The sequence below is a fragment of the Hemicordylus capensis genome, chromosome 3 (assembly GCF_027244095.1).
Source record: "Hemicordylus capensis ecotype Gifberg chromosome 3, rHemCap1.1.pri, whole genome shotgun sequence".
In the NCBI taxonomy this organism is placed as follows: Eukaryota; Metazoa; Chordata; class Lepidosauria; order Squamata; family Cordylidae; genus Hemicordylus; species Hemicordylus capensis.
Genome location: NC_069659.1, coordinates 127,714,225 through 127,732,861, shown reverse-complemented (window position 1 = coordinate 127,732,861; position 18,637 = coordinate 127,714,225). Strand labels below are relative to the sequence as shown.

Here is an 18,637-nt window from a genome sequence, read left to right as displayed (position 1 = left end):
GCTAAAAAGTTCATAAAACTTATTAACATACAAAGTAGTACATAGTATTAAATATTAAAAATACAGATTCCTATATTCATGCAGGTTCATATTTGGATATGTAGGCACTTGAGAAAACTTAATGTGCCTCTCAGTTTTTGAGCTAAAATTGGTGGTGCATTGAAGAAATGCTTGACTAACAAGCAGAAGGTTGCCGGTTTGAATCCCCGCTGGTATTATATTGGGCAGCAGCAATATAGGATGATGCTGAAAGGCATCATCTCATACTGTGCAGGAGGAGGCACTGGTAAACCCCTCCTGTATTCTTCCAAAGAAAAACCACGGGGCTCTGTGGGTACCAGGAGTCGAAATTGACTTGACAGCACACTTTTTACATACAATTCTGGAACACTGCATTATTCCGTGTTTATCCCCTGGTTCAAGCCCTATCTTGAAATTTTAAAAAGAGTTTTAAGGATAAGACAACTGAAATACAACTTGCTACACAGCAAATTTGGACTAAACACTTGTTAAACATATTTAAAAGGTATGTTCACTTTTTTAACAATTCCTTTAGAATCCATAATTTCTCAGTGTTTGACTGATCTATCCTCTGAGCTGCTCCTGTCACTCTATTTTAGCTATGGCCTTGCACTCAAGTTCTAGGAGGCATGTAAAGTACAAAGTGAATACACTGGGCAGCTGCACATGTCACACAGAACCTGAGGTTTAGTGGAGCAGCCAGAGCCCAAGATATACACACATGCTTTTTTTCCCAATGATGGGAAGGACATGCCAAGATTGGACATGTACATGTTGTACTAACCCACCGACCTTGGTATATTCTACTTCACTTGTGGTATGGAACTCAACATTTGTCCCTTGTAGAATCCAAGGGAAAGAGTTGTGGTATGCAAGGACAAGGCAGTGGAATGGAATTGGGAATATTACTAGTTTAATTAAATAGATGTTATGTACAGAGAGGCAAGTGCAGACTACTTTTCTGTGCTGTTAGCTGGCTGCTTGTTAGCCCCACCTCTACTCCAGGATTGGAACTAAAGCCCCATTCAAAAGCTGGCCTGGATCCAGGAATGGATTAAGCCAAAACACCACATCCCTCAGAGCTTAGTTAGTTCCATATTGCAAATAGGGCAAAATATACAGAGATGGTTAGTTTCATACAGCATGCTCAGTCTCGACACGTCCTTCCCATGTCTTTATCTATTCTATGCCTTCACTGGAACCGCATAAAACTCTTCTTTTGAAGCAATTTTTACTCTCCCTTGGCAGTGTGGTTGCCACCAAGGGAACAAACTACACAAGTTCTGGACTGTGTGGGAAGCGTTGTACGTGAAGGGGACAGCCAAAAGTGACCATGGCAGTCACACAGAATAGAGAACACATACAAAGATAGTCCAATAGGAGTAGTTTAGATTTCACTTTCTAGCTATCTTTCTGGAGCTGGAGTAGAGGTGGGATTACACTGAAATTACTGTGAGCCTGGTGCTACCAGCTCAACTTGTATATTGTCAGATAAACAGATTCTCCATATCTCAACAGAACTTGTAAAGGCTGTCCGGGACTTTAAGCTACTATGAGAAAGAGGAGGATGAAATAATTTGAAGAATCAGAGAAAATAGGGATATCCCTCATAGTACCTTTGTGCCTACCTATAAACAATTTTAAAAAGAGGTGACCAGAGGCAACAGACTTAATTGCTCCTGCTCACCTTGCACTCTTTTTCACACCCAGCGTCTTGGCTTTTGCAAGCTGCCAGAAAGGCTTAGGCAGCTTCTGCTCCTAAAGCCCCTCACCAGCTCTTTGCACGTTTGCAGGAGAACTTTAGCCTCCATCCCTGGGGCTTATCTCTGCGGCGGCAGCAACTGCCTTAGTCATAGCACAGCTGCAAGGAGCTTTTTGTTGGGTCCTTTGCGTAGCCTGGAAAGGTACTCAGGATCTCCAGATCCCTTTCATATCCCTCCAGTTGGGCCTTAATGGAGAAAGCAGGCCCAGGTTCCAGAAGGGGAACCAATTGACGCTCTCCTCAGTCATGCTCTGGGCCTGGTTAGGACTTCTTTCTATAGCGAACAAGCTGACCACTGACAGCTGCTAATCTTCTAATTAATAACATGGTGTGAGTGCATTCTCTGCAAGTAAGTCAGCACACTGAGGTCTCCAGTCTGATCCCGATGTTGCCAAAGCAAGAAAAAATTAAATTGACATCTGTGGGCCATTTGGCTAACCTTACAGCTTTCCACAGCTGCTTACAACAGCCCTGGGACCTCCTCTAGCCAATAGTTATTTAAGCGTAGAAATCACCAAGTCATGTAGGATACCTTCGCTTCAGCACAGTGCAGCTGGAACTAACAATGGAAGGACCCCCATTACCACTTCAGGGTTTGTACTTCCATAATGGTAAACTAGGTTTAGAGAGGATTCAGACAGTCCACCATTTTCCCATCCTCTGCAATGACTTTTGCAATCATCCTGTAGAAGGAATCCAGCTGTACTAGGTTGTCTGAAGATGAGGCAACAGACTCAGTGGCTATCCCTATGGGCAAACCATAAGAATCTATGTAGTAATGTCTACAAACAGCCACTGTGCTAAGTTTCTGATTTACTTTTTCTCTTCCTTTCGTCCTGTAAATATTTCCAGAATCATGTAGAACACTGTAGTGATGGCCTAGTTAAGCTGAACAAAAGAGTTGACAGCACTGCATGTAGGGCTCCTTCAGACAACTTAACTCCACTGACTTCCCACTGCAAAAGCTATTGTCATAAGGGGGGAAAGAGTCTTGGCTCTCTGAATCTGCCTAGTGTTACAAAAGCTACTGTTTAGATTTCTAAAATAGAAATGCTACTGTTATTCAAATAAGCAATGCCCTAGTCATTAAGTTTACAGTGAAGGCATTGAAAATGTTTAAAGGGTACTTGTTGCAGCAGGGGGCAGAGCTTCTGTGACTCATGACAAGATGTCCCTTCCTCCCCCTCATGGCTTCCACTCACTTTCTACTGAAAATATCACTTTGTTGCCTATATCTCTGCTTTTTATCACTATAAATGATTTTTTAAAATCAGATTTGGCAAGTGCTCAAATAGGAAGCTCAGAATAAAGCATGCCAATAGAGAGAGACAAAATATACATCACTGCTCATGTTATTGATGTGCATGTAATTCTCATGAATGGTCTTCGTATCCAAAAACATTTTGGTTCATGAACCCAAACTTCTATTATTTATGTTATATGCTCTGAACTTTACTGAATTGTCTTTAAATACTATGTATACTATGTAATCGATTGTACAGTATACACCCAAATATGGAGTGTATATAATCTACGTACTTATTGACATGTTAGCACAATTCTAGTAAAAGGCCTTAAGCTTTCTAACTGCCACATACTGACTTTCCCCGGTGTAAACCAGGCCAACGTGCTCAAAGCAAGGAGTCTGGAGATCAGCCACTTGGGCATATTTCCACATATAGCATACCTTCAGCCACCATTCGGCATTCCCAGACACTCTTCTCTTGGAGTGTGTGACGTGTGTCCACAAACAGAGGATGCCGTCCTATGCACGTTAAAGGCAGTGGGACTTATTTCTGAGTAAACAAACATTTGCTTGCCGTAGCAAAGTGCGTTCCCAAGCTGGTGGCAATTGTGCTAGAGCCCACATTCTCATGCCACCGGCCTTTATGATTGGTTTGACACAGGAACTGAGAGCACACACACTCCAGCACCCTGGCGACGGGTGTGTGCCCAACTTAGGCCACAGACAGAAAGCACCAGACACAGTCGCACACTTCCGGTTCCTAGCTGAAACCCGCTATTTGCGTCCCAAGTCTTAACACAATAGGAGGGCCTGCTGCTCTACCGACCTCATGGATTGCGCAAGGAACCAGATATATTCGAAAGCCGCGTGAGAGCCCAAAGTCACGTGCTACTTCCAGTAAGATGGTCTTCTTCGCCACATGATTATAAGGCTGAATAAGTAAAATGAGGGCGATTATTATGAAGTCCTGCACAGTCATTCATTGCGCATTAAGCTATTGTGTCGTAGATTCATTTATTCTGACTTGCACCCTCTATGTGTGTGTGTAAAATACTGATCAGGACAGAAAGAGATTAACAAAAAGATGATCCGATCCGCTCAGTCAGCTGCCCCAAGCTGGGATCACTGTGCGATTCAGAATCTACTTTGTCCTCCTCCTGGGAAAGTCAGCAGGCTGACAAAGAAAGGATACTTTCATTTATGCCTGAAATGAAAAGTGCCACTTTTCGCTTTCCGAAGCGAGACGGTTTGCAGCCCCTCGGCAGCAAAGGGAACGAGAAGGTTTCCAGCAGTCGTAAGGACGTTTGGAACGAGCCACGATTGCTGCCTGCTTGCTCGGTCATTTCCGCACCCCGAAATCTCAATTTTGTCAGGAAAGTGTCAAGCAGAGCAGTCTTCCTTGGAGGAATTTCCGACTTGGATGGGACTCGAGAGAAAGCTTGGATAACGCCGCGTTTCTTCAATCTGCTCTTGGAGCGTTCGCAATGCAAAAGAAAGAAAGAAAGAAAGCTTTCTCCGGAGAGCCTGTCCCTTCTGCTGCAGATAATGAGGGCTTTTTTGTTTATTCGCTGTGGACTCACTTGGCTACTCGCCTGAATGTGTGTCCCGTCTTTCCTCCAAGGAGTTCATGGCTGCGAAGACGGTCCCGTTTTGAACCTCCCAGTAACACAGTGAGGTCGGTTAGGCTGGAAGAGAGAGGGCGTGTTTTGCTCAGGGACACCCAGTGAGCTGCTCGTCTGAACACGGTTTCGAACCAACCTATCTCGCCACCATCCACTTCTTCACAGTAGGACTAGATGATGAAAGGTGTTCTAGGTGACGAGATTTCCAGGCACATTTGCCTTCCAGGAAAGTTTAGAGAGGGTCTGTTTCAAGGTAGGACTGGGAAAGAACCTTGTCTGAAACCTTGGAAAGCCGCAGGCAGGCAGTGTAGAAAATACTGACCTAGATGGACCAATGACCTGGCTGCTCCATGCAACAGTTTCCTGTATTCAACTCTCATTTAAGTACGGCCCTTACTGGATTGTAACACGGTGGATCAAAAACAAGGAATAGTTTTCTGTCATCTTAAAGGTGAAGGAATTGCAGTGCAAGCTTTCCTGAAATTCATATATCAGATTAAGTAGACTGTGATCTACAAAAGCCTACGCTGCAATTTGTTCGTCTTTAAGTGCCACAAAACTGTTGGTGGTTCTTGCTACAACAGATTAACACAATTCTCCTCTGGAGGGTGGATTAAACATCCAGGTATTTGTTCCCCCAAAATGCTGCAATCCAAAATACGGAAATAAAACCCATAATACCCAGTGCCCCACTATGGATTTACTTCCTAATTTAGTCCCACCCGGAAAGTAGGGTGGAATTTCAGTCAATGGGAGGCAGGTGAGCTGGGAAATACATTTTTGTCAAGGTAGAACATAAATATTTAATAAGCATTGCTATCATAGTAAGGTCCCTTTGGAAAGTGAATGAGAAGTCAGTCCACGGTACTTAAAAGTTAAAACATAAAAACAGCCCTGCTGGATCAGGCCCAAGGCCCATCTAGTCCAACATCCTGTTTAACACAGTGGCCCACCAGATGCTGCTGGAAGGCTACAGGCAGGAGTTGAGGGCATGCCCTCTCTCCTGCTGTTACTCCCCTGCAACTAGCCTATAGCTCTCCAACTAGTAGCTGTTGATAGACCTCTCCTCCATGAAGTTATCCCAAACTCTCTTAAAGCCCTCCAGGTTGTTGGCTGTCACCACATCTTGTGGCAGAGAAAATTCCACAAGTTGATTGTGCATTGTGTGAAAAAGTACTTCAATGTGTTGGTCCTAAATTTCCTGACAATCATTTTCATGGGATGACCCCTGGTTCTAGAACTGTGTTGGAGAAAAATTTCGCTCTATCCACTTTCTCCACACCATTCATGATTTTATAGACCTCTTTCATGTTTCCCCACAGTCGTCTTTTTTCTAAACTAAAAAGCCCCAGGTGTTGTAGCCTTGCTTCATAAGGAAGGAGCTCTAGGCCTCTGATCATCTTGGTTGCCCTCTTTTGCACCTTTTCCAGTTCTACAATGTCCTTCTTTAAATGTGGTGAATTGTACGCAGTACTCCAAGTGTGGCCTTATCATACTTTTGTATAAGGGCATTATAATATTAGCAGTTTTATTTTCAGTCCCCTTCCTAATGATCTCTAGCATTTTACAGCTGCCACATATTGAGTTGACACTTTCAACGAACTGTCCACCATGAACCCAAGATTCCTTTCCTGGTCAGTCACTAACAGCTCAGTGTATACTTAAAGTTGGGGGTTTTCATCCCAGTGTGCATCACTTTACACTTGGTGACACTGAACTGAATTTGCCATTTTGTCACCAACTCACCCAGTCTGGAGAGATCCTTTTGGAGCTTCTCACAATCTGTTTTGGATTTCACTACCCTAAATAGTTTGGTATCATCTGCAAATGTGGCCACTTTGCTACTTACCCCAACTTCTAGATCATCCAGATGCAGGTTTGGGGCAGTATAGAACTTCTAGATGCAAGTTTTAGGTGGTATATACATATTTTAAATAAATAAAATAAAATAAATAAATGTATGAATGAATTAAAAAGCAGTGGTCTGGTTAATAAGAGCCAGCATGGTGTAGTGGCTAGAGTGCCGGACTAGGGCCGGGGAGACCTGAGTTCAAATCTGCATTCAGCCATGAAACTAGCTGGGTGACTCTGGGCCAGTCACTCTCTCTCAGCCTAACCTACTTCACAGCGTTGTTGTTGTGAGGAGAAACATAAGTATGCCGTACACCGCTCTGGGCTCCTTGGAGGAAGAGCGGGATATAAAATGTAAAAATAAATAAATAAATAAATAAATAAAATTAAAAAGCACCATAAGAACAGCCCTGCTGGATCAGGCCCAAGGCCCATCTAGTCCAGCATCCTGTTTCACACAATGGCCCACCAGATGCCTCTGGGGAGCCCACAGGAAAGAGGTATGTGAATGCCCTCTCTCCTGCTTTTGCTCCCCTACAACTGGTACTGAGAGGGATCGTGCCTCTGAGGCTGGAGATGGCCCACAGCCACCAGAATAGTAGCAATTGATAGACCAGTTAGGACTCCCTTCAGGGGTACAGCTATAATTGAGCACATGGGTTCAAAGAAGGGGCCCCCAGCTTCACCCCTCCCTATTTTCTTCATTATCTCCATCACTCCAAGGGGCAGAAGGAGAGAGGGGCTAGAATAGTCCCTTTACCCTAGCTACATGACTCCGAATCTTGCTTTTGAGAAAGTATTCCATATTAGTGCCTTCATGGTGAGTCAGAGGTATACTGCGAGAAGATCTGACTGACTGATTGATTGATTGTGCCATCAAGTCAGTGTCGACTCTTAGCAACCACATAGATAGATTATTTCCAGAATGATCTGTCTTCAACTTGGCCTTTAAGGTCTCTCAGTGGTGCATTGAGTCCATCCACCTTGCTGCTGGTCATCCTCTTTTCTTTCCTTCAACTTTCCCCAGTATTATAGATTTCTCAAGGGAACAGGGGCTTCACATAATGTGTCCAAAGTATGATAGTTTGCGCCTGGCCATTTGTGCCTTGAGTGAAAATTTTGGTTTGATTTGCTCTATGATCCATTAGTTTGTTTTCTTGGCTGTCCATGGTATCCTCAAAAATCTTCTCTAACACCAAAGTTCAAAAGTGTCAATGCTTTTTCTATCTTGCTTCTTCAAAGTCCAGCTTTCACATCCATAGAGTATCATGGGGAAAAACATTTTCTGAACAATTCTAATCTTTGTAGGTGTAGACACGTCACAGCATCTAAATATCCTTTCCAAGGCCTTCATTGCAAGCCTACCAAGTGCAAGTCTGCGGCATATCTCTTGACTGCTGGATCCTTTACTGTTGATGGTCAATCCTAAAAGGCAGAATCTATCCACCACTTCAATGTCTTCATTGTCAGTTCTGAGGCTGGTTGCTGTACCTGTTGTCATTAGTTTAGTCTACTTTACATTTAATTGTAGTCCCATTTTTTCAATGTGGTCCTTGACTTTCATTACTAGAGCTTGCAGATCATCCGCATTCTCAGCTGTCAGAGTGGTGTCTTCAGCGTAGCACAGGTTATTGATGTTTCTTCCTCCAACTTTAAAATCAGGCTCATCTTCTTCCAATCTAGCTTCTCTCAGTATATGTTCAGCATATAAATTGAATAAATAAAGAGAAAGTGTACAGCTTTGTCTTACTCCTTTGCCGAACTGGAACCAGTCTGTTTTACCATGTTCCGTAGTCTGTGGCTTCCTGTCCTGTGTATAGTTTCTCATGAGAACAATGAGAAATGAGAACAATGCCCATTTTCCTAAAGATATTCCTCAACTTGACATGGCTGATGCCATTGAAGGCGTTTCTGTAGTCAATAAAGCACATATTGACTTCTTTCTGGTATTCTTTGGCTTTCTCAATTATCCAGCATGCATCAGCAATGATGTCTCTTGTTCCTCGGCCTTTTCTGAAACCAGCTTGAACATCCGGCATTTTCCTTTCCACATAGGGCTCAAATCTGTGTTGAATGATCCTGAACATTATTTTGCTAGCATGTGAAATTAAGGCTATTGTGTGATGGTTTGCGCAATCTGTTAAGTCTCCTTTCTTTGGTATGGGTATGTAGACTGACCTCTTCCCATCTGTTGGCCACTGTATTGTTCTCCAAATTTGCTGGCATAGTTTGGTTAGAGCCTTGACTGATTCTTCTTCTGTTGCCTGCCATATTTCTGTAGCTATTCCATCAATTTCTGTAGCCTTCTGAATTGGTAATGACCGGAGTGCTGATCATCTTTACATACTAGAGGTTCATGCAACTAGGGAATATCTTCTAGAATATCTTGGATGTTGACATCCCTGCTGTACAGATTTTCAGTATACTCTTTCCATCTCTGTTTGATCTTCTCTGAGTCAGTTACTATCTGCCCTTTGGCATCCCTTAACATACCAATTCAAGGTTGGAACCTCCCTCTGAATTCAGAGATCTTTTGGAAAACTTCCCTTGTTTTTCCATGTCTATTTCCATTGTTAAGGTCTTTACAGATGTAATTGTAGTATTGCTCCTTGTCTCTTCTAACTGCTTTCTGAAATTCCCTATTCAGTTCCTTCCTGAAGTCTTTATCTTTCTTGACTTTGGCTTCTCTCCTCTTCTGGGCGATTTCCACTGTCTGTTCTGACATCCATTTTGTTTTCTTCTATTTCTTGGTCTTTGGCAGTTTCTTTTCACATTCATCCATAACCACTTCTTTGATTTCATCCCACAGTTCCTCTGGTTCCCTATCAATGAGGTTCACAACTTCAAAGCGGTTCCTGATGTTGTCCTTGATAATAGTGGGTACATTCTCAAGATCATATCATGGAAGCTGGATAGCTTTGTTTTTCCTCTTTAGCTTGACTTGGAACTTGCACACAAGCAGTTTGTGATCAGTTCCACAATCGTCCCCTGGCCATGTCTTTGCTGTTATAACTGAGCTCTTCCACCTCCTTGCACAATAATGTAATCAATTTGATTTCTGTGTACTCCATCTGGTGATGTCCAGGTGTATAGGTGCCGCTTTGGTTGTTTGAAGAATGTGGTAGCAATGAAGAGATCATTGGCTTGGCAGAAACTAAGAAGTCGTTCTCCTGCTTCATTTCTGTTTCCTAGGCCATAGAGGCCGATTGCATTGTCACCTTTTCCAACTTTGGCATTCCAGTCCCCAACCACCAGGATCACATCTTGCTTGCATGTTCTGTCAATTTCAGACTGAACTTGAGCATAAAACTCATCAACTTCCTCGTCTTCTTCATCAGTTGTTGAGGCGTAGACTTGAAGAACTGTCGTGTTAAAAGGTTGTCCATGAAATCTAATTGATATTAGTCAGTCACTGACTGCATTGTACCCAAGTACTGTCATTGCTATATCCTTCCTGACTATGAAAGCAACACCGTTCCTCCTTTGGTTTCCATGTCCTGAGTAGTATGATTTTCTAACTGGAAGTGTACCATTCCAGTCCATTTTAATTCACTGATGCCCAAGATGGCAATCTGTGGTTGACTCATTTCATCTTTCACTGTGTGGAGCTTTCCCATATTCATGCTTCTAACGTTCCACATTCCCATTGTAATTCTGTCTTTGCAGCTTCGGAGTCCCCCCCCCCGCCCCACAGGGCAACATCAGCTACTAGATATCCAAAAGGCGTTAGTCTAACCATGTCATAAACACCATCGGTACTCTGAGAGATCTTTAGCTCTTCCTCAGTAGCATGTTGAGTACCATCCGACCTGAGGGGCCCATCATCCGGCACTACATCGACAATCATTCCATTTTGTCTATCCATGTGGTTTTCTTGGTAAAATACAGGAGTGGTTTACTATTGCCTTCTCCCTCACAGTATGAAATGATGCCTTTGTCATTGTCACTGAAGTGATTGTCTGCCTCCAGCACCTTCCTTTATCGCTGTTGCCCAGTATAGGTGCCTGCTTGCTTTAGCTAGGCAGCTGGGATGACCTCCGTGCTTTGGGTGACCCTACTGGGAGTATACCTCCCGGCACACTTCGCTCATCCCACTGAGGAACACCCCCGCCACGATGAGGCAGCATAGCAGGACTTGTGGGGTGGGGGATTTTGAACTACAGGTAGTTTAATTGGCACCATGTAAAGTTCCTGTTCCCTGCCCCCAAAGAGTGCAAAGGGTTCAGTCCCTCCAGTCAGGGCCCACTTTCAGTCAGCTAAGGGTTGGATTCACAAGATGTAGGTGGAGATTCTAACTCCCATTCATCTAACGTTAGTTAGTTAGTCCAGACACACCAGCTGGTGGCGTTCTGCACGATTCACGTGAGTTTCGTTAAGAAAGCGGGGGCGAGTTCGTGAGGCTAAAAATAAATGGTAAGAGAACTGGAAGGGGTACCAAGTTCTGCATGGGGCTGCCCCCACCCTTCCGTTCATGTCCTAAACAGAGGGATGAAGTACTGAAAAGTCATTGGCTCGGTTTCATTTCCACTCCGGCGACCTATTGGTCCAGTACTTTTCTACCTGGCTGCCCTCCAATCCAAATCTTGTTCAGGTGGAAGAAAGTCTGATTTAATCCAGTGGGCTGTGATAGCCAGTCTACCACTTCCCTGTCAATGACGAGTGACTATCATTAGGCTAATAAGGGCACACAACACATTCGACTAAAGACACCGGCCCACCTGCCTGTCTAAATACCACCCCCTCGCAAGTCACGTGTTTGGGCTACAAAGAAGTTTAACAGCCGGAACTGAGATGGAGTTAAGTGAGCCCAAAAGATACCAAGGTACTTTGGGGCGCCTAACCATGCATAGTTTGGGGGTATAAAACGTCCGTGTGAAAAGGAAGTGTGTGTGTGTGTGTGTGTGTGTGTGTGTGTGTGTGAGAGAGAGAGAGAGAGAGAGAGAGAGAGAGAGAGAGAGAGAGAGAGGAATTTCTTTCCAGATACCTTTGCATGTTGGGTACATTTCGCGCGGGCCCCTTTTAAAAAAACACAACAAAACTCTAAGGGGTTCAGAAGGAATCCTAGTCGGCAATTCTTTTCCGGACCCGCTTTGATGGCAAGTTCTGTTTGCCTCGTAGCATGTTTTGCTCCACTTTCCATCCACTTTCCTTTTCCTTTCCATTTTCTCCCTTTCTTTCTCAGAAACGTTTACCTGCCATTCTTATTTACCCCAAGTTATAAGGAATAGACCAGAATTCTTCACCTAATTCCAGTTACACAGAGCCCCTAATCGAGCAGAGAGGAATGCTAACGCTCAGCGCCGTGTGATCTAAAGCAAGGGTAATTGCTGTCGCTTTGGATAGCTGTCCTAGTCTGAGAGACGAACACCCCTTGCCAGGAGTTCCTTCCGTTCCAGAGAAAGAGTCCCGGGGCGAAGGAAAATATTGGTGCTACCGGTTTCGGAACGAGTATGTCCCACTGATTTCCATCATTTCACCCAAACCACTCCTTTTGCTCTCTACCTCCCCTGATTTAGGCTGTCCATGAGGAGTTCCTGTTGAGTCACCATCAATGTTTAGAAGCGACCCCAGAGCTCCCCGGTTCACAGCGTGTCCCAGCCAGGAGCTCAGTTGGGGGACTTTAGGTGAGCCGCACTCTCCCCCAAGCTTCAGAGCTGTTGTCGGATTCCTAAAATCACCCTTTGGGCAATGAAAAAGCACTACACAGTAAATCGGATGAGGATTATGACAACGTGCGTTGTAGGAATCGGTCTTCTTAATAACCACTCTAATTACCGAAAGGCAAGGGTCGCCACTAGTGACTGAAGAGGCAACCGCTCTCGAGAGAGAGAACCAATCTAAACACAAGATTTCGAAGTAGAATCCCAAGAATGAGCATTCTAGAATGGGATTCTATCTACTTCCCAAGAATAGAATCCCAAGAATGGGATTCTATCTACTTCCCAGGTAGTAGTCCCAATGGGACTACTTGGGTCCAAGGAGAGGCGCACAGGATCGGGGTGTCCACGATGCTCCGGAGGCCCATTTCAACTAGAGGTTTAAACGACCTCTTTGTTCGCCACCCATCCGAGGACTCTTGGCGCTTCCCTCCCGCCGCCCTCCTTTGCCATAATTCCAGCTCTAACAACCCCGCCTTCCATAATCCCTAACATAATCACCTCTCCGCCTTTCTAGAACAACGGAAATCCTTGTTTTAAAAGGCAAAATAAACTTTGTTGTTGTTTTAATTATTCGGAGCGCTCCGCTCCAAAACAGACTCCGGTAGAGTTTGGAGACCAGAATTGGGTTGGGGTGACCTCTTCACCCCTCGCCCCAATCAAAACGGCCATTCTTTGCGAGCTGAACTCCGTTTCAAGTCATAAAACGTCCTTTACTGCTTCGAGTTAATTGCCGTTTAATTTCAAGGTCTTTTACAACTGGCCTTTTAAAACAGCTAATAAGAACACGCTTTGCACACGTCTTGGCTCGCCTCTGCCTGCTGGATGTTATTTTAGTTTTCTCTCTCTACCACAGGGCGGTATTGATGGGGCTGAGATCTGCCAGGCGGCAGATCACTCAGGAGGCAGGAACTTCAAGAGCAGCTCCATAAGGTGCTCCTGTGGCCACCTTTGGAGGGAAGAGGTCAGGAAGTCCCGCTCACGGCACAGCTCCGAACACGTCAGAACTTGGTCAAAGTTTCCCCCTTTTCCTACTGAGATGCCAGAGTTTTTAAAAGAGCTGATGCTCATGCTACGTTGGCAAGGTCGCAGTCAAACCCCTTTACTTGGACGCTGTAATCCGCCTGGGGGCCATTATATGAAGACAGGAGGGGTTATTTTTAAAAGCCCCACTTTCATTCGTTCATACTACTACCGAGGACTACTAATAGTTAAATACCGCTTTTCAACAAGTGTCCAAAGCAGTTTGAATAATAAATATTGTCTCCCTGTCCCCAAAGGGCTCACAATCAAAAAAGAAACATAAGGTAGACACCAGCAACAACCACTGGAGATGTTGTGCTGCATCTTGGTTGGATAAGGAAAGCGCCCTCTTCTTCCTAAATATAAGAGAATCGCCACTTTAAAAGGTGCCGGTTAGCAGGTGTACACGAAACATTAGCATTCAAATAACCGTCACCCATAATTCCTCTATACAGTCATCAGGGCCATTCACAGGCAAACATGAATTGGAATGAAAGGGGTGAGGGAACAAAAGCGCAGCGGCAGCGTGTTAAACTGTAGGGTTACTAGACCGCTTGAAGACGATCTCCCGACTGCACTGTAGGATCTGATTTACGGTGCCTATTTAATGTTGAAAATGAATGACTTCCGAGAAATCGCGACTAGTTGGTTCTTGGCAATTCTTCTCCACGATCCCTATTGGTCGGAGGCTATCTAACTTTAGGTGAGTCGCTCAGCTACTGAGATCCTGTTCTGAGCCCTCCTCGGACACAGGTTCCCTACACATTGAAAGGGGATTTCAACCTGGATCTCGCGACTATCGTTTCGCACAAGCAACTGTAGTTTTGTGAAGATACCAACATATCTGTTAGTTTCCTCTCCCATTACAGAATGACAGTTCTCTAAATTCCTATCGCTGGCAGGAAGAGGAACTAAGGGGAAAGTGAAAGTGGTTTAAGTGAGTACTGTAGCAGTGCTCCTCCCTCCTGGAGATTGGCAGGCTTGTTTCCTCGGCCTTAGATGTCAGAGGTCAGCCAAAATTCCACAGAGGTGCCAGAGCTTTAAACGGCTGTCATCCAATCCGAAGTCAGCAGTATCTGCGGCATCCTCCTCCTTCGGGGCTGAAACGGCAAGAAACTTCCCTTCAGGGCAAACATCTGGCTATTGGCCCAGGAGGGGGAAGGCTTCTATTTTGGTGGCCAATAGGGCGTCAGAATGTGCCGGCGAATGAACCGAGGCTTCTCGGCCCTTCGGTTCCGCCTCTGCTGCACACACTTACCATTAACACTTTCTGTTCTAGAGGATATCTGGATTTATTCACACACGATGTCCGTGTACCATCCCTGTGTGGTGTTTACCGCTTAGGAGTGCCATGTTCCCCACGGGAATGTGTGAACTGCATCCATGGAAAATGCATTGCGTCTGAGCGAAGGGATATGAAAGCCCATCGGTGGCGGCTGATTTGTGAATTCCGTTGAACACGCGGAAGTTGTCGCTTGATGGTGCAGACACCTTTGAAATTGGTCCTACATCTTTCCCCTGGTTTTCTCTGCACCATCCATGATCATTGCGCTAAAAAGCATTAGAAGAATCTACTCCTCCTTGGGAGTATGGTATGGACTAAAGAGAAGGTCGCTGTGTGAATAAAACCTCCATAGTCAGAGGAAGTCTTTCTCCAAGTACCAGATTCTAGAAACAAACCATAAAGGGAGAACTATTGGTTTTCTGCCTCTCTGCTACACTTCCTAGAAACTTCCACTTTTGACAACAGAAAACTGGACTAAATGGATCTTAGGTCTCATCCAGCAATACAGTGAATTAGATTCCCTCCTCAATCTACCTACTGGAAAAAAATGTAAAGCCCCCTACCGCATCCGTTTATGAATCGGATGTGCACTCAATGTCGTTCTTACCACACCTCATTAAAGAGGGATTAAGATGTGTGGTTTTTATAGGTAATGCAGAGAGATAATGCCTGGCCGCGATTGACTGGGGGTGGAGGTAACTCTGGGTTCATCAGCTGGCCGTGAGGTAGTAGTATATGAGGGCGACACAGAGTCTTGTGGCAACTTAAAGATGAACACATTTATTTCCAAGTAAGCTGACTGAGGGCTGGTGTATACATTTATAATGCTAATATTTATTGTGGCACAAGCTTTTTAAACTACTAGAGCCCGTTTGGACGCATGGTAGATACTAATCCACGAAAAGTTATGCCGCCACAACTCTGTTAGTCTTTAGGCACCACAAGACTCTTCGTTGTTCTTGCTTCATCAGGTTAACATGGCTACCCACTCCAAAAACCGTGTGAGTGTACTTATGTACGAACTTGTCTAAGTAAGATCAACTAGGGTTGTTATTTGGAGACTTAGCGGTCTCCATGTTGTTTGTCTTTTCCTCACAGCAGCCTTGAGAACAGCACTCTATTGTTCGGGCAAAATCAATGATTTCCTTGCTTTCCTATAATTTATTACGAATCAGAGTGTAACTCAGTTCCTAGGCAAGAAAGCTGCAATCGCCTGCACACGTGTCGGTGAGAGAGCTTGCTTGGCGCTAATGGGACTCACTTCTGGCTAGACATGCATAGGATTGCGCTGCACCAGACAGCGAGTGAGTTGCTCTTACCCACGGCTAGACATAATTGTTGCTGGGACCTGCTGCTCCTAAGTAACTGGGTGATGGATCCAGAGCCTTAGTCTGCCTTAGTCCAGGCGGAACTTGAACCCAGGCCTGCCAAGGTGGAATCTACTCCGCGAGGGCCACGTGGAGAACCAGACTGACCTCGGCGAACAGCTCCCTGCCTTGCCTGCCAAAGCCGGGAAAGAGGCCGCTTCTGCCGCCTGCCAGCAAATGCAGCTCCAGCTCTCGGGATTAGCATCCGGCCGCCGGGGCTGCTCTCCGGCAAATGAGGCTTAAAGGGCCGCTGGGTGTGCGCGCCTGGCTGGTGTCCAGCAGGCAGCAGCGGGTCGCGTTGTGCTTTTCGCTCTGAGCTTCGCCTCAGGCCAGAAGCCCTTGCAGAGGTGGGAGGGAAGGAGCCCTGCTTGGCCACTGCCAGGAAGCCACTGGCTGCAGCTGGACCCCCATCTCCACCCTGAGGCCGGCGCTCCCTGGCCTCCCTCCTGCATTGTCTGCGGTGGCCCGCCTGGGGAGGGGAGGCTGACAACAGATGGGGGAGGAAGCGGGGAGGGCATCTCGACACTCAGCTCTCCCCCTTCTTTGTCCTCACTCCAGTCCCCGGAAAGGGGATGGCCGCACCGGCCACCTTGCTTGCCTGTAATGCATTCGAAATCTGTGGGGGCAGAAATACTTTTCTCCCTTGGAATGTAGGCTGCGCAGTCTTCTCTGAATCGGAAGTAAGCGGGACTGAGGGCTGGCTGGTTCACACGTGCACGCACATCCCTTGATGACTCCCACATCAACTGCCGACTTGCAGCTGCAGATGCTCAGTCACGAATCTACCACCACAGATGGAGTCTTCCTAGCACCATGCTTCTGGCTTCCCGGGAAGAGCCGTCCCATGCATAAACGAATCAAGCGATGTGCGTTCATGCCATGCGTGAACCTTTCAAACCAGTGCAGTCAAGAAAGCAGAGACCAAGAAGTGTTTAAAATGGAGGGGTGCTTGAGGTCCCTACCTTAAGGCTGCAACCCTAAACAGGACTCTTGGCCAGTCACGCATCTCTCAGCCTAAACTACTTCGCAGGGTTGTTGTGAGGATAAACATAACCATGTACACCGCTCTGGGCTCCCTGCAGGAAGAGTGAGATATAAATGTAATAGTAATAGTAATAACAACAATCAATCAATCAATCAATCATTATATTTACTTGGAGGAAGGTGCTCTTGGTTTTCATGGAATTTCTATCCTAGTGAGTCTTCTGAGAAATTCTGTGCACACTTATCTCGGAGTAAGTACCATTAAACTCAACGGGACTTACCTCTGGGTAAACGTGCATAGGATCGGCCATTGCTCTATAGCGTGCATCTCGGTAGGTTGCTCATTTTCTTGAGAGCTGAGCCCTGTTGGTGTCAGTAGGAAAACCAGGGTCAATGTGCTGCTGAGGGCCAGGTGCGGCTGAGGCCATATCAGCTTGAAATACCTACAGTCTTCTTTCCTGGGAAATCAGACTTTCCTCAGTGTTTCCAATACAACTTACCTCCCCCTTATTTGTCCAGCAACACAATTATGCGAGATGGTGAAAAGCTGTTCCACTGATTTAAATAAAATGTATTCCCAGCAAACTTCTTCCTTGGGACAAGACAGCAAACTTCTTACTTGGGAGAGCACTCCTTTGAAATGGGGCTTACTTCCGAGCAAACTTGGTTAGGATCAGACTGCACATATTTTAGGTCTAAGCATATTACACTCTGATCCTAAACATGTTTCTTTGGAAGCAAGTCCCACTGAAATCGACAGGGCCCGTCCAGCCAAAACTAAACTCCTTTTACTTTCAATGGCAGCGCTAAGTAAGTCTATACTGGCTTAAGACGGACTATACTTATCTTGAAGTAAGGCCTATAAATGAACACAGTGGGACCCGAGTAATAGGATTGTGATGTAAAAAACCTCGAGCATTTAAATGGGGGCGAGGGTGTCTTAATTTTGTGGTGGCGCAGTGGTAAAACTGCCGCCCTGTAACCAGAAGGTTACAAGTTCGATCCTGACCAGGGGCTCAAGGTTGACTCAGCCTTCCATCCTTCCGAGGTCGGTAAAATGAGTACCCAGAATGTTGGGGGTAATATGCTAAATCATTGTAAACCGCTTAGAGAGCTCTGGCTATAGAGCGGTATATAAATGTAAGTGCTATTGCTATTGCTATTGCTATTAATTTTAGTTGGAGCTTGTCCGAAATGAACAGAGGCAAGGGGTATTCGTCTTAAAGTTGATCTTGCCTCAGAGGGTGCCCGGCATTTTTACATGAAGTTTGTTGGCACGATCTTAAGGATACTGAAATCAACAAGGTTTTAAAAGTGAAGTGTTGGAGGATTCAAATCGGCGCTTTGGGCACACTTCCTGCGAAGCTGTTTCCAGAGGCAGCAGGGAGGTTTACTTCCAAACTGAGGAATTAGGGCTGAACATCTACTTAGAGCAATCTTCCTTCTCCCAGTTCGGAGAGGCCAGTGGGAGAAAGAAGAAGCCAGTAAACCACAGACACCGGCATGAGACAACTTGTTTTTCCAAGTAGTAAGGCAAAATTTCTGAGTCGGATCGGCGACTGTGTGTGTCCAGGTGCATATAGAGCGCACAGGTACGCAGGCAGCTAGGGCACTTCTGTACAAACAAGCCAGCCCTACGAGCTAGGCTCTAGCGTCTGATCCCCCTGAGGGGGATGATCCCCCCCTCCCCTACTATTGCGGTTGCAAGTTACCCTCTCTGAAGCTACAGCACCCGAGAGGGCCACTCATCCAGTTGTGTGAGTATCATCAGTTCTCAGGAGAATGAAAGAAAAACCCAATCCCCAACAACCTTAGGGTT

At 45.5% G+C, this 18,637-nt stretch overlaps 1 pseudogene; it reads right to left on the bottom strand.

The window, feature by feature from the left end:
- Positions 1-4,605: 4,605 nt before the first annotated feature.
- On the bottom strand, positions 4,606-9,053 carry LOC128350511 (uncharacterized; annotated as a pseudogene).
- Positions 9,054-18,637: the final 9,584 nt, after the last annotated feature.